The sequence below is a fragment of the Lutjanus erythropterus genome, chromosome 2, assembly GCF_056507025.1.
Source record: "Lutjanus erythropterus isolate fLutEry1 chromosome 2, fLutEry1.hap2, whole genome shotgun sequence".
In the NCBI taxonomy this organism is placed as follows: Eukaryota; Metazoa; Chordata; class Actinopteri; order Lutjaniformes; family Lutjanidae; genus Lutjanus; species Lutjanus erythropterus.
The window spans coordinates 32,457,450-32,472,286 of NC_139318.1; the positions used below are offsets into that span (position 1 = coordinate 32,457,450).

The window sequence follows — 14,837 nt, forward strand, 5'->3', positions numbered from 1 at the left end:
TTTCTTACACATTTTAATGCAGAAATGCGACATATTTTATGTTTAAGTAAATAATGATAACAACACAAAAGGTGAAATAAAATCATTGGTTCCCGATTGATGTTGGGATCCAGGATTGTTTTCTATTCTACCAGGAGGTCATTTTAATCCAAATTTGGATTTATATCAAACAGAATCACAGATAAACATGGCCCAGGCCCGAATATACCAGATTTTCTTTTTTATTTAAGTTATTGCAGAGGTTCATGACAAAATAACAAAAAAGCCCTCAGAAATCCTTTCCACATACTCCATTAAAAAAAAAAACAAATAAATAATAATAATAATAATTTGCATCAGTGCAATCGAAGGCCACAGACTTTTTTTTTTTTTTTTTAAGTGAGTGCTGCGGCTGGTGTTGATCAGTTAAGACTCATGCAGGGGATCACCAGCAGCATCATGTCTAGACGTTTAAACATTTTGAGGATTCCTAAGCTCTCAGACAAACTTCATCAGTATTTAAACAGACACAGCTGTTTACACTTTGAAGGAATCGAGCACTTAAGAAATCAGAGCTGAAGAGCATCGGTTCTTGCACCAGTTTATAAAACCTTAATGGGCAAAACATTAGTGGTTAACAGAGCGTGGTGTGTGTGTGTGTGTGTGTGTGTGAGCAGGAATGTGGGTGTGTATTGAGGGTTTTCAAGCACAGTGAACCAAAAAATGACACTTGCAGACACATCTATGCCCTCACTCATACAAACACAAGGCCCATAGAGAAAGAACGACACCAAGGGCACAAACCACAAAATGTAGACACACATACATACACACACACACACACGCACTAACAGCTTCAACTGCAGCCTTGGCACGACCAGGCACAGCCAAGCACCAGAGAGTGCGGACCGACGAATGAGAGCAGAGCGCAGACAGAGACAGAAGACAGAGCAGGGCAGACATTAAAGGCCCCCATCTCAAACAGCAGAGGGAGAATTCATAAAAACAGCCTTCAAAAAGCGTACAAGCATGCACACACACACACACATGCACACACACGCACGCACACAGGGAGACTATTTCAACAATATTTTGCCTTTGAAGTTCAACAGCTGTGTTCGTCTAATCTAAGAGGCATTTTGTTCATCAGGAGGAGAGCAGAATGAAAGCATGACTCTTCATAGACATTTTAGAGGCCTCAATCTATTCACTATAGGCTGCAGGAAGAATAGCTGGAGAGCAATGCTTTAGAGGGGAAATCATGTCACTCTTTCTATAAACTATGACCAGGACTTTTAATTTCATCTGTGAGTAACCATGTGCTGATTTCAGATTGAACCAGGGAGGCTCGCCGTTCTCTCCACAACAATGTGAGGAAAAAACCTTCACAATACTCCCCTCGGCCTTCCTGAACACAGAGTGCAGGCCACAAACTCTATGAGCTCACTTCCTGTTCACAACGCTTCGCTGGCTCGGATTGGTGGGTCTGTTTCTAAAGGCACAGACTGCACGAGATTTTGGGCTTTAACACAGAAACATGTAATGAGCTGCAAATACAGCACAGCGTCAGAAGAGGATGTAAAAACACTCTGAGTCATAAAGGACACTTCGTGCATGAAAGCCTTTTAAGACACGTGTTTTACTTTTGCTTTAGCTGCAACAACACACTGTGATTCACATCAGTATGCAGAAACATATTTATACATGAAAACATCAGATAGACTAAGAAAAACTTTTCAGGGATTGTACTAAGTGTTTAGTCACACCAGGAAGAGGTATAGCAAAATTCATACCTGCATCCTCATATAATACTCAGTACAGGAAGTTTGGTGATGAAGTGACAAATTGCAAGTTCTGCAGCAGAAAAAACTCTGAAGAAATGCAATTTTCAGTCATAATATGATGGCTACATTTTCTGGAAAATCCATTGACAATCCATCCAGTGTGGAAAAAAAAGCCCTTTCATCATATTAATGGCAGCTCAGATTAATTACTTATTGGACATATTTGTTCTGGCTAGTGTTTTTTTGTTGTTTCAGTGGGCATAACCTAGAGACTTGATTAGGGCTGCAACTAACAAATACTTTCCTTATCAATAAATCAAAAATGCCTCAGGACTCTGGAAACCGGAGGAGAACCCAAAAACAGCAAATCCTCACATCAGAGAGGCTGGAACCAGCACCGCTTTTAAGACTGCGACGAACAGTCAATTTCATTATTGATACATCTGCTGATTACTAATCATGTGGTTAATTAAATGCCAGAAAACTGTCAGGTAACATATTCAGACATGTCTTATTTTGTCCAACCGACGGTCCAAAAACCAAACATATACCGTTTACACTGTTATAAAACAGAAAGAGGCAGCAAGTTCTCACAGTTGAGAATCTTGAACCAGAGAATATTTGGCCAAAATCAGAAAATCCTCAAAAATTAAAAGCTGAAACTAAATAACATTTGCTATTTTTAATTTCCACTTATTGTTGCAGGAATAAAGTGAGTCGTCCTGGGCTAGCTATGGATGTCAAATATACAAACAGAAAAATCCCTTAATAGTGGCTCTTTTGATAGTAAAGGTTACTGACCGCAGCTTCAGATGGTTGATGATTTGTCAGAAGTTTCATTTGGAGTTCGCATTTAGTATGTGGCACACATTTTTCATTTTAAAGTCCTCCCAAGTTGAACTGCAAAAGCACCACACAAATTTACTTTACTTTTGTGAACAAATCCACTATTAGATCATCTTTAATGTTTAACGTTTCAGATAACAAGTGTAACAGAGCCCTAAGAAATATAAGGACTGGACAGGAGTTTGCAATCCTTCAGTTTATCACAAAACCTTAAAAATCACAAAAAAACATAGCTTTAACTGGATATTGTACTAAAGTACTTTAAAGTGACCGTAAGCAAAATTAAGAGCCACATAATCAAACAGATGCACGCACACACACTGCACTGATCGATCGGGATGCCACGGTGCTAAAGCTCCTCTCTACAAAACAATGATGTTTGTGGTTTTATCCTCTCAGCACGTGGTCACACGAGGGGCTCAGATATCCTCGCATCCATCAGCAGGGGATCCACCATTATGTCCACTGATCACTTAAGTGTTTAAGCAACCGAAAAACACCACTTCATGGACAATCTAAAGGATGATTTACATTCACGCTGGATTTGATTTGGTGTAATTTTGTCTTGCGCTAGAGCCAGATACCAAGGCTGTTGTGGACCAGTGTCACAATTCACCACCCTGTCAGTACAAAAAAGATGATTTGTCCTGATTTAACTTATTAACGGAGCAGATATTGACTCTCAAGACAAACATACATGGAAGGAACATACAGAGAAGACCAAACTCAACAAGTGTCTATTTGTATGGGAACACTGATTACAAAACAATCAGGAAATGGGGCAGTGGACTTAAAGTAGCCCTGGTAGCTGCCCTGAGATTTGCCTGTCTCAGTATTAAGACCTCAGATTAGCAGGCAGTGCCCGGTTGGTACCTGTAATCACAATGCTGATCTAGTATAATCGCTTTTCAATAGTAAGCAAGCATACTGGTTTCAGGCATGGCTCACAGAAGATGTCTTAAGCAGCAGGAGGTCAACGAACAGATTCCCAAACCAAACATGAAAAATGTTTTCCTGTGAGGACTGGTAAAAGGAAATCATATTTTTATTTAAGCAAAAATATCATTAGACAACTTATGTGCTGGTTGTGTGTCTGTGTTGACTTGCTTTGATGTCGGTCACAGACGGAGCCCATGACGCTCCACTCAGAGTCGTATTTAAGGATAAAGTAATGCCGGTGTCTTTCAGTGTGCCTCCTGGGCCGCCTCTGTTTCAATATTTTATGAGCCACAGCCAAATCACCGTGTCGGAATAATTAAACATCAGTTAGGGTACACAACTACAGAGAATATATTCTGGAGGCAGCACATCAGTGAAGAGGGAGTAGTGGAGGAGAGCAGCGGGGCTCCTCAGAGATCAGAGACGGCTCACTCAGACACTCAGAGGAATCTAATTTTGCTATTACTCTGCATACAGCCTAATGATTTATTGTCTGAGATACCAGAGGAACTGTTGGATGTAATGCGGAGGAGTGCACCACTAATGTGGCATTGAGTATGTTTAGAAGTGTGCATTAGGTCCAAGCACTGATGGCAAGATGAGAAAACATCAGTTACATCATCACAATGTGCAAAAGATGTTACCTTTTAATTTAAAAATAGCGTATATCAGAAACCAGACACATCCTTATCACGAAAATGCCAATGTTACAAATTCATATCATGATAATTGCAACTTCAGTAGTGTGGAAGGATCAGATGTGCAACAAATCACAGTAATATGGAATAAGTGCAAGAGGACTGTAGGAGACAAAGGGGGCAATACGTCAAACTAATTTCACCAACTCGAGCAGAAGCACCCGGCTGAGTATGAAGAGAGCCAAAAATCCCATGAGGACAGCTCAACAACCATTGTGAGTTCTAAACCAAAAGTAATTTCCAGTATTTTTAAGGAGCCCTGGCTCTTGTCAGGCCAATCACAACTGTTTGATAAAAAGACTGACAGAGGAGCACCACCGGTCCAGATGTGTAAAGTCACATGTTCCACGCGCAACATCTCAAGCTCACAAAACTCAGATAAAACTATCAAACCAGGCAGTGCAGATCAAACATTAATCAAGATTCTGTTTCTGCATTGCCTATTTGTCTCCTCAACTGTTTTCAGACATTTAAATTTACTGTTTAGCTGTAATTTGAGAAAGTTTGCCACAATTTTTCCCCAAAAACAGACCAAGCACCACCCCCACTTTTGATACTAATTAACAAATATTGTATTGTTTGAAACACTTGGTACTGAAAAACTATTGAAGTATTGATAGTTTTGACTGCTTATGTGTTACTCAATGCTAAGTCAAAGGTTTAATTGCTCTGATTGGTTGCAGGTGTATCTAATGCCTCCGGAGGCACTTTGGTCTGCGCCTGTTGATAACACACCATGGAAATATAAAATGAAGGCAACAGGGCAATACCAGGCTAAATGTAGATATTAGCTGGCTAGCTACAGCAATCAAGCTGATGTTGAGGAACTAATACAGCTATGACTAACAATTATTTTCATTACTGATTAATATGGTGATTATTTTATGTATAAAATGCCAAAAAAAAGTGAGAAGCTCTCATCACAGTTTCCCAGAGCCCAAACTGATGTCTTTAAATTCCTTCTTGTGTCTAAACAAAGTGATCACGAGGAGAGGATGACTTGATAAGCTGCATTTAATGCATAAATATAAACTGTGTAACCTTTACAAACCATGATCACATGGTGCCTAACAGGCAGATCAAATGCAAATGATTGATTTCCCAAATGTTGGAAAGTTGATGTTATGTTTGGCACTTTAAAAAAAAGGTTTTGGGAGGATTCTCATTGGACTGGTGGCCCACCACGCCCGTACAGTTATAGAGGAAATACTCCAAAGACTCTTCATTTATTATCAAAAAAGAAAAACCGCAAACCCATACATTTGAGTGGCTGGAACAAGCAAACAGTTGACATTTTTGCTTAAAAAATGTCAGAAACGATGAATCAGTTATCAAAATAGTTGGCGAATCATTGACTAACCGTTGCAGCTCAGAAAATAAAAATGACAGAAGCAGATGAATCTAACCCATGTTGATTGTTGGGTTCTTACCTGTGTTCTTCCTCTCTGCCTCCTTGCCAAAATTGGCTTGACTTATCATTAAAGTGATAGCTACATAAACCTACTCTACACTCTGCCTCTGTGCACTGTGGTCTGTACCTCATCTTCTAATGAGCACAGCTCTTACTGTTCATCATGTGTAGCGAACCAGGGTGCCCCTATAGCTTAGTGGTTAAGATGCAAACCATGATCAGCTACATCCCTGGCTCAAGTCAATGCACAAAATACAAACTACGTTTATTTATTATTACTGCCCTTTGCTTCTCAGAAAATCAGTGTTAAATGTATATACAGTAGATTGGCTGAATAAAACAACCTATTTTACATGGTGGAGTGCTGAGGATGAATTAAACAGTCTCACAGCCGGAGGGGAGAAGCTGCTCTGAAGTCTGGTTGTACAGTCAGGCCGACCCTCGTTACACCTCTATCCCCCCCTTGTTTCCTGTCATCTCTCTACTGTCTGTAATAACAAGGCAGAAAGATGCCTGAAAAATAGTGGAGACCCTCAGTGTTCAGGCTTAAGTGCCCAGTTTGCTTTTACGTGTCTTCTTTGCGGTGTCAGGATGTCGACTGTGTCAGAGCTGAAACAATACACACAGCACAGGTCAACACTGAGCCCTGTGCACACAACACACGCTTTATGTAATCAAACATCACAGTCTGGATGTTTGTGATGCCGAGCTGCACGTCGATTTCAGCTACTTCCATGTTTGCATGCACAGATACACTTCAGCTCCTGCATATTTCTATGTGTGTACTTTCGTGTGTGTGTGTGTGTGTGTGTACAGTAAGTGTGCATGCATGAAGACAGATTGTACAGTCTTCCTCTCTAACAGCCCATTTCTAACATGAGCTGACAGCCGGTGCAGATGCTGAGAAGAACAGCAGGAGAAAGCGCTCAGGACGTCTCCACACATCAAACATTTAAAGGCCAACACAGCCAGGCAGGGATCCCTCCTACCTTAACAAAGTGTACATGTGGCACAAAGTGAGACGAACAAAGACGATGATGTTTTCACTCCTCAGTGTGTGTGTGTGTGTGTGTGTGTGTGTGTGTGTGTGTGTGTGTGTGTGTGTGTGTGTGTGAGGACAGAGGCAGCGACAGCCAGAGTCTGTAAATGGTACCGTTCTGATGTTGTGGTGGTACTGAGGATCTCATGGATGTTTAATGTGACCTAGTCTGCATTGTAGTGCTGATGTGATTGGTTGTTGCCAGAAAAACAGCGACCACTTTGATAATTACACAGCCAGACTGCTGGACTGTTAATAACCGTTAGATTCAGTCTTCTGATTGGGGGAGAGACAAGATAAAAGTAGAATTAATATTCATTTTAGAAAAAGGGAGGACAAAATAATAACACCAAATATTCTCCGGTTCAAGCTTCTCAAATGTGACAATTTACTGATTATCACCGTTTTCTGGTCAGAAAAAGCAAGATATTTGAGGTTACCTGACATTTTTCACAGTTTTCTGGCATTTTATGGACCGCACAATTAATCAAAAGCAAATTTATCCAGAATGAAATTAACTATTGGTTCCAGTCCCACAAACAAATTACTGGTTCCAGCCTCTCAAACACATGGATTTACAGTTTTCATATCATTGTTGTTAACCGAATAGAGTTTTTGCACCAACGTCATGGTTTGGTCAGTAATCTTAATGCGTGGACATTTCTGAGACACTGGCATGTAAACAACAGAATGGATTACATGCTGAATAGTCGATTTGAGCTGACTTCAGGATGTCTAAACCATAGAAAAGTTAAGGGAAATGCGTGGAAGCTGCTATAAACTGTTTTGAGAGCTGGCTCCTTCGTCTGCTTCACTATGTCTGTCACAGTTAACGCAAACCCATTTGAACGCAGCAGATAATCAAGAACAGTGACGAGTTTAGTTGTGTTGTTGGTGTTCAATACCGCCAACATGGCTGACCTTCGGACTGATGACTGGCAGCGAAAACACTACATATCTTTGAGATTTGGACTGTTTGGTCAATTAGTTGATAGATAGAGAGTTAATTGCGAAATGTCAAACATATGCAGGTTCTAGCCTCTCATGTTAGACAATTTTCTGTTTTTATCTCTTTTATGTCACTGCTAACTAAATAGCCGAGTTCTCGGCTGTTAGGTCGATTAGTTGATTGACAGACAGTTGATCAACAATTCTAATCACCAAGTTAAGTCACTTATCAATTAAAAAAGTGTCAAACATGCTGGTTCAAGTCTCTCATGTGTGACAATTTGCTGCTTTAATCTGTTTACATCATTGTAAACGTAACACTTTTGGGTTTTGGACTGTTGGTCAGACATAACTAAACATCTGAATACGTCTTTCACAGGTTTTTGGAATTTGATATTGATCTTTGATAAGATTAATAATTAGCAGATAAAGGAAATGACTGTCAGTTGCTAGTTCCTGTTACTGTTAGTTCCTTAAAGCAAACTACTGGTTCCAATTACTCAACTGTGAGGAGTAATTGACTTACTTTGGGTTTTGGACAATTGGTAAATTAGCTGATTGACTAACAGTTTATCAATAATATAATAATCGATTTACGTTATCTGTCAATCAAATTTGTCAAACAAATGCTGGTTCTAGCCCCTCATGTGACGGTTCACTGTTTTACATTGTTGTAAACTGACTATGTTCGAGTTGTGGACTGCTGATTGGACAACACAAGTAAATGATCACTATTTTTAATATTTTTCAGATGAAATGATTAGGCAGTTAATCAACTATTCGATCAATGAATCAATCGAGAATTAAAATAAGCATCTGCAGCCCTAACTCACGAGGTGGGTGACGTAAGAGCTAGAGTTGCAATGTTTAGGCTAATCTATTAATTGATTAGTTGTCAACAATTAACTTAATCATCAACTATTATCATAATAAATTAACAGGTTTAAGTAAAATGCCAAAATGCTGATTCCAGCTTCTTAAATGTGCATATTTTCTGGTTTCTTTGCTACTTTCCTACAGTAAAATGAATATATTTGGACTGTGGACAAGACATTTGAGGACGTCATCTTGGACTGTGCTCGACATTTATCACAATTGTCTGATATCTGATGGGCCAAACAACTAATTGATTTATCGAGAAAATAATCGCGAGATTAATCAACAATGAACATAATGATTAGCTGCAGCCCTGATACAAACCCGCGTTCTTTACTTAAGTAAAAACATGTTGTACAAAAGGAAAGCTGCACCGATTTTACATTCAAAAGTTCAGAATAAGACGCCACAGTTTAGAAAATCTCCTCATTTTGAGCCTGGCTGAGCTCTCCTGCTCACTTCTGTAAAGTTACATTTATAAAGCAACGCCAAACTGAATCTCTGCAGCCTAAAAAAGAAAATGTTTCAAACTGTGTCCAAGTGTCCAAACTATGTGGTGCAGAGACGCTGTGGCGGATGTAGGAGAGCCATGTGTGCAACATTACAGCGGTGTAATGGCAACATCCCGACCCGGGGAGGATGTTGAAGCCGCTCTGCTGCTAATCTCAAACCGTGGAGCTGAATTTACGGGCGCCGACAGCGGAAACGGCCGTTTCTAAACACCGCTTTAATTACGGGTTATTACGGCGTTTGGAGACTCCAGAAAGGCGGTAAAGTGAGCTAGCTACAACTGCTCCAAGAAGAGTCGGACATGCCTCTCCTCCTCCTGCCTGCCGCTTTTTCCTCTAGTGAGAAAAACCCCAGGCTTCTTCTCCTTCTTCTTCTTCTTCTTCTTCCCCCTCGTTTAGTTACAACCACTCAGCGGATCGACCCTCCAAACTGGCAACATGTCCAAATTTCTGCACTCACCTCAGTCCGGCTGGAGATGTTCACTCGGAGGCGACAGAAAAGCGGGGAGACGCAGATATCCTGGAGGTTTAAACTTGTCCCGTTAGTAAAGACACAGCAGGGCTGTAAGAAAAGCTTAGAGTGTGTGAATGTGTGTGTGCACGAGAGTGTGTGTGTCTGCAGAGTCCCTCTCTCTCTCTCCTCTCCAACACCAAGTCACTCCTAGAGGGCGGGGCTCAGAGGGAGGAGGAGACTGGAGAGCACACTGGATGGCAGGGGTGCACAAGAGATCACCAAGGGCCCCCAACACCACCGGCACCCACCACTTCAGTAAAGATAAGTTTTATTTTTACTTATTTTATGTGAAGGGCCAGTTCAAAATGTTGGACAACATGCTCAGACACTTCTCTTTTTGCAAGACTGAAACTTTTCCACCTCTGCCAAGCAATAAAAACAATGCAATGTTTCAAATAGACACGCCCCGTTCAGTGCACAGCTATGGGACAGAGACAAAATATTTTTTTTGATTCTGTTCAAATTGTGCCATGAATTGTACACATGTTTGTCAATTTAAAAGATAAGAAAGACTACGCACTTAGAAGTCGCATATGTTGCTAACATTAGCCGCTGAAGCCGCGATGCCTGTGTGTTTTTGTTCTGGGATGTGGCCACACAACAACAGGTCTTACTCATTCACAAGGATATTTTAGACTCGTCTGTAGTGTTAGACTGGTCTTAATTTTGCTCATAGACTAGTCTATCCCAGGTTAGACCATTTCACAAAATGATGACTGACTAACTGTAAGACAAAAAACTTAGACTCCACCAGGCTGACTCAGGCTTCATACCCAGGTTACCATGGTAACAATTAGTGCCACCAGCAGATCAGTAGCACCCAACAACAAACAGAAGGAAAAGGTTCATAATTTGTGGGTTTCTAACATTGTTATGGAGAGCACTGATTAATTTTGGATTTTTTTTTTCGTACTGTTACTCTCTTTGCTAAACTTTCGAAGTCAGATGTTATTATTGAATTCCCCCAAAAGACACATTTTCTATTGTGGTTAACAGAGTGCGGTCACTCAGCTGGCCATTTTTTTAATTTTGAAAAAGCTCTTAAGTTAACAGGAATTCATTATGCCACGGTCCCACTTAAGATAGTCAAGGACTAAACTGCTTTGTGCAGTGGACGTTTATCTGAAGTGTGGCTGTCTGTTATATCTGAGCCAAAGTCAAAGTCTATCTTAGTGAAACCGGCTCCAGTCAGAGGATAAAACACATCACGTAAGATAACATTACACAGGACAGCGAGATTGGTGTGTATTGTGCAAGACATGGGATGTATTTCACATAGGGGTTTCACATAACAACAAAAAAATCAAAGAAAAAAAACTTGCAAAAAACGTATCGCAAAAATGTTTTTACCCATGCTGGCATGAAAAATAAATAAAAGCAAAATAAAATAAAAAAAAAAAAAAACCCACACAATTTGTAGGGGTCTCTTGCATTAAAACAACAAAAGACATGTTGAATGACGTTGTGCAATAGCGTGGTATTAAGGAAGTTTTTTTCTTAATTATTAAATAATAGCCATTGCCAATGTAAGTCTGTCTGACATGACTCAGGCAGAAATCATGTCTAGTTACTTTCACCGACTTCCCTCCTCAGTATCTGATGGAGGCCTATATGAGGTTTTTTCAGAAGTTATATCAACTAGCCGCTAATAGGAAACGCACTGTTACTTAAAAAGTAAATATATTTCAGATTTCTCTGGGTTTGAACATTGTTGGAAACATTTGGGATAATGTAAGTACACAACTCGCCAAATATATAAAATAGGTCCAGCATTTTCATGCAGAGATGTTACATATTACAGATTTAAGACTAGAAGCAGGGCTAACAGCTAGCCTGGCTAGTTCAGAAATACACCTACCAGAACTAAATCTCAGATGATGTTGTATCTTGTTTTTTAAATTGCAGGCCGACACAAACAGAAATGTGACAATTACAATTTGTGGATTTAGAGGGAGTTACATTGAGTATCTTGCCTATTTCCTGTCATCTACTGGTTGCCTGGCAACTAGTCTATAGGGTGACAACAACACTCTGGGAAGTCACTGCTCCCAGCTGATGTTCACCAAAAAATAGTCACAGCACGTAGTGTTTACACTTATACTGGTTTCTGTTCTGTTTTACTGTGTATTTATTTATGTTGGAGTAAGCTAGGTTAGCTGTTTCCCCCTGCGTGTATTCATTAGCTAAGTTAAGCTAATCACCTCCTGGCTCCAGCTCCATCCTTTATGCAAACACACCAGAGGAGTATTGATCTTCTCATCTAACTCTCTGCAAGAAACCAAATAAGGTTATTTCCAAAAATGTCAAAGTGTTCTGTTAATGTGATTACATTTCTAATGATGGTCGAACATAGACGTCTTTATGTGTCCAAATTTTTGTCAGTGCCATGGACAACCTGAAGTGGACATGAAAAATTGATTTTCAGACAAATGGGATATAAACAGGAAAATCTGACAGGGCCCAAACAGACCAGGTCAAAAGTAGACCAAAATGTGTGTTGTTGGTTTTTTTTTTTCAGCATTTTGTGCAAAAATATTACTACAGGAAATGCAAATTTTAACACACTTAACAAACAGACCTCATTCTATTTTTGATTATGCATAAAAAGTATATGACACTGAGAAAAAGATGTATATATCTGAAGTGATTGTAGTTGTTGTAGCTTGCTAAAATAGTGGCTGATTGAGCCAGTGGTTAATAATTCAATAACTTTTTTTTGTGGCTCTCAGCAAGTTTACAGAATATTTCAACCACCCATCCTGATAAAACAACATCTTTCCACAGACTCTGTATTTAATTTATTATTTAGCAGTATTTTTACTTGTCGTAATGCCCATGAGGTGTCAAAAATACACTGAAACTGCGAATAAAATTAGTGCTCTGTCTGCACCGCCTCTCTGGTGAGACAGTAGACCTTGTATCTCAGTTTCTCTCTGAATCTCTGAGACTTCTTTCCCACTCTTTGGGATTTCCTCTTTTCTCTCTGTAGCTTTTGTTTTTGCATATACTTGTATACTTTCTTTTCTATTTTTTTTCTGCATCTTGTTTTTACTCCCCTGTCTCCTGTCTTCCTGTGGTCATACCTCGAGCAATCACATGAAGTGAATCATTATCTTAATTCTAGTGCAGAGATTGTTCTCTTGGTGCACTCTCAGTATAGTGGTGCTCTTAAAAAATCATGACCTGCAGGAAAATGCACTGGATTATTTTCACTTTTTGCTTGTGCATTTTTATTTTTGTTGAAGAATAAATTATTTATGCTGCACTTGGAACACTTGAGATGAGATGACTTTTTAAAATGGTTTTTTTTCAAAGGAAGAATATTGACAATTCAGATTTAAGTGTTTTGTTTCTCATGTTTTTGTACAATATGTGAAGTGAAATGCATGGTGGCATGCTTTCCAGGCTGCACTAAAATGGCTACTGTGCAATACACGTGTGTGCACGCACACGCACACAAACTATACTATAAACATTTGGACATGTTGGTAGTGGTGCAAAGGATTCACAGAGGGTGCTGTGCTCAATCCTGTCTCTGAGAAATTACATTTATATGCTTTTAATTTAAAACACCAAATACACCTTGAAAGAAGCATAATAACATCAGGGTAGTTCTCAGACCAGTCCCTATAGAAGGTCTTTAGGAGCCCCAGAGAGACTCTGAATTTCTTAAGCTCTCTGAGGTAGTAGAAACACTGCCTCACTTTTCTTTTCTCTTTTCAATTATTAATCATTCAATGATTCGATTATTAGTATAAGAGAAATGTTGTCTCCCTTGTAGGCTCCTGGGGATTCCTCAGGAATGAAAGAGTTATGTATTTTAAGTGAAGCATACACTGTACAATTCGAGCCTGTTTCTGACTGGATTTTTGAGACGCACGTCTCATTTTAGATTATGACTGAATTTCAGCTTCATCAGGCATCATTTGCACAAGGGGAGTGAGAACCCATCAACTGCTCCCAAACAGCCGTTGGACAGATGAATCTCTGACATGTCTGAAATCTTTGGTTGAGAGTTGAAGAAGAGCTATGAGTCAGTTCCCTAAGTCAGTGCCTTTTTTCTCACTCCACCTGCACCAAGTGGAAAACATAGTGTCCAAATTGCTTACCTCCAGTTCTCTCTGCAAAATGGACAATCCATATTGTCCACATCGTCCTCGCCACCTGTGAGTCATTATGTACACAGTGTCCATTAGCAGCTAGAAGAGACGCACACAGCTTTCAAGTGACTTCAGTGTAAACCTATCCACAGCTTTCAACGCAGTAAAAAGTCCGCATCTGGAGGAGGTGGGATGGATAGATGGCTCAAACAAACAGGACTTTCACCCATGAGACTTGGGTTTGTGTCCCATGTGAAATCAAAATGTTACTGAAAGTTGTAAAATACATCATGTTACTTATATGACATGAGACGCAGAGAGGCATGACAAAGCAGCCTCGGTAGTTGGCAAGTTGGGATGAAAACATGCGGGATGCTAACAGCGTCTTATAGCTAAAGGATACATTGTGTGGCTGTATGAGACCTCGAAGAGGTGTGACAAAATGTCAGTATTTGACGAGGAGGGATGAGAACATGTTGGGATGACACAGATAATCAAGGCTGCATGTTTCTGTCTTGTTGGTATTATTGCCAGCAAACAGACGTCTACCTGCCTCTGAACTTTCAAACTAATCTTTATTGACTGTTGTCAGTAGCCAGAATGGTCAGCAGGGGTTGATAGGTTATTTTATTTTCTCTTTAACATGTACAGTGTGAGCATATAAATCGTGAGCTTTGGTTTTGAGCCACAGATGATTTACTCTAAACATTTCTAAAATCCTGAGTGTATGCTCAGCTTTAGCCATGTTGATTTTCGAGATGCTTCAAGGCACTTAAGGTCAGAGCAAAAAGACCTCAATATGAAGACTTTATTAAGCTTTTGAAACATGACGGGTAAGGAAATCAATCTGCAATATTCATACTGAAAGGACTCATGGAAATGGACTCAAGATGAACAGTATGTTCAAAAATATAATTCTAAACTTGCAAACAAGACAATATGCACATACTGACAAATCCACACAGATGAAATGGGAAATAAAAGTTTTAACAAAACCCACTGTGCACTGAGAATGTGGGTCAGAAGTAATGGTTGATGGAGTAAAGTATTTGTTCATACACTCCCCTTTCTCTTCTTAACCCTAATCTTCCTGGTCCCAAGGCAGCTGGAAATGGTGGGCGGGCAGGCTTAAGATTTACCCTTTACATATTTCATGGATTTGCACTTGCCCCACTTCCACCAAAGAACAGAAAG

General features: G+C 39.8%; 1 protein-coding gene across 1 annotated transcript in view; it reads right to left on the reverse strand.

Annotated features, from left to right (window-relative positions):
• ppp1r16b (protein phosphatase 1, regulatory subunit 16B) overlaps nt 1-9,636 on the reverse strand; it is a 129,446-nt gene extending 119,810 nt beyond the window's left edge. Inside the window, exon 1 of the mRNA XM_084737442.1 lies at nt 9,490-9,636. The gene's annotated coding sequence lies outside the window, so the exon portion shown is untranslated. The remainder of the gene's footprint in view (nt 1-9,489) is intronic.
• Between the last annotated feature and the right edge of the window lie 5,201 nt (nt 9,637-14,837).